Source organism: Grampus griseus (genome assembly GCF_964374135.1).
Source record: "Grampus griseus genome assembly, chromosome: 18".
In the NCBI taxonomy this organism is placed as follows: domain Eukaryota; kingdom Metazoa; phylum Chordata; class Mammalia; order Artiodactyla; family Delphinidae; genus Grampus; species Grampus griseus.
In genome coordinates, this window is record NC_139012.1 from 77,113,001 (window position 1) to 77,114,978 (window position 1,978).

The 1,978-nt window shown below is 56.6% G+C and overlaps 1 long non-coding RNA gene across 1 annotated transcript; it reads left to right on the forward strand.

The window, feature by feature from the left end:
- The first annotated feature begins 229 nt into the window (after positions 1–229).
- On the forward strand, positions 230–1,351 carry LOC309835868. The gene is made up of 3 exons (XR_014298057.1): positions 230–253; positions 722–837; positions 1,216–1,351. It is a non-coding gene; the product is annotated as an uncharacterized lncRNA (long non-coding RNA).
- The last annotated feature ends 627 nt before the right edge of the window (positions 1,352–1,978 follow it).

Sequence of the window (1,978 nt, forward strand, 5' to 3'; positions counted from 1 at the left end):
TCGCGTGAACCTCTGGTGGTTGCTGTCATCCTCCTTTTACAGACCAGAAACCCCAAGTGTAAGTAAGGGAGCCCCCAACGATGTGGCAGAGAAGGGCCTTGAATCTGCAGTCAGATAGAGTTTTCACTGCAGGCCCATGTTTTTAACCACTGAACTGTGCAACTCTAAAGAGACACAGCAGCCTGCCGACGACCAGACCTTCGGTTGCCGGGTTTACCGTCTTACCTGTGAAAAGCAGCATCGCACGGCGCGCGTGAGTGATGGATGGGCCGCTCGGACGCCTGGGTTCTGGGCAGCGCTGCCGCCCACCGGCCAGTGGGCACGACCTCCATGTGACGGTGGTGACTGGAGCCGAGCCGCGAGAAGGGGCGGGATTTAAAGAGTGTTCTTTCCAGAGACTTGAAGGAGGCCGAGGGCATCACTCGGCGTCTTTACATTTCAGGGAGAGGGAGTGGAGGGGGGACCACAGAGGGTGGAGAAGAGAAAGGGAACAGGTGGGGTGAGGCCCCAGTCATCCTCCCCCTGAAGAGGATGGAGGATGGAGGAGGTGACGAGAGGATGGAGATGGTGACGGGAAGGTCGCTGATGGATTGTGACCCGGAAATGGTGGCAGAGGGTGTCCTGGGAGGGCCGCGCCTCGTGCTGGGCGGTCAGGGAGGCATGAACGGTGAGGGTGAGGGAATGTCCTCCACATGGTGCCGCCTGGCTTCTGCCTCAGCAGGAATCCGGGCTGGACTCTCGTCGGACAGGGTGAAAAGGAAAGAGGAAGCGGGGGCGGCTGGAGGCCGAGGGAGTTTTCGAGCATCTCCTGCTTTTGTGGTCCTCTCGGCCGAGCAGGTGGGGCCCCTGGGATTGCACTCCCCGCCCCCCCAACCCCGTCCCGGGGCCCCTGCCCTCTGGCTCCCCCACCCCCTCCTCAGGCCAGGCTTCCGCCCACGCTGGTCAGAGTTCCTGTTCGGTCCTTACTGCTGTTTCCCTGTGAGCTTTCCCCACCGTCACTGGAATGGAGTCCCAGCCCCTTAAGCGAGTTTGCAGGCTCTCTGCCGCCTGCCCGCCACGGTCTGCTGCTCTCGCATCTCCTCCGGCGCTCCCTCACCGCCCGGCTCTCCGCTCGCTCTGCCCAGATTCCCCTTCCTTCCCTTCACTTACGGCAACGTTCATTCCATTCCAAATTCCAAACTCACTGCCCTGGGGACCTGTCATCTCTCTGCACAGCAGTTGCTTCTCTCCAGCCCAGTCATCAGCGTCTGGTGATGCATTTCGAGAAAGTTGTCCAAGAGGAGAGAAAAGGCTGCAAGCACACGATGCCTTCAAAACGTTACTGGTGATGGAAAAAAAGTTGAAACAATGGAAATGTCCACTTTCAGTGGGATAGTCTAGGGTCATATGGGCGACCACTTCAAAACAGTTTACAGCATCGTTAGGGAAAGCCCGTAACAACGTGGAAAATGACCGATGTAATATTAAAGTGAGAAAAAGGGAAATAGTGTTGTATTAGTTTGCTAGGGCTGCCGTCACAAAGTACCACAGACCAGGTGCCTTAAACAGCAGGAATGAATTGTCTCAGTTCTAGAGGCTGGAAGCAGGGTGAGTTCCTCCCGAGGCCTGAGGGGGACCCTCTGCCGGCCTCTCTCCTGGCTCCTGGCGGCCTTGGGTCCCCTGTACCTCGGCATCTGGATGCATCTCCCTCACCTCTGCCTCCGTCTTCACGCGGCATCCTGTTGAATCAGGGCCCACCTTGATGATCGCATCTCAGCTTGATCATCTACTGAGACCTGTTTCCAGATAAGACCACAGTCACTGGTACTGGGGGTTAGAATTTTAGCATCCTTTGGCGTGGGGGGGACACAATTCAACCCATAACATACCATGATTGCAGCCGTATACGGCGTGTACACATGTGGTCAAAGGTTTACCAAGAATATGCAAAAGTGAAAATAGTGTAGTTAGGCGGGTAGGAATATAGATGGGTTTTCTT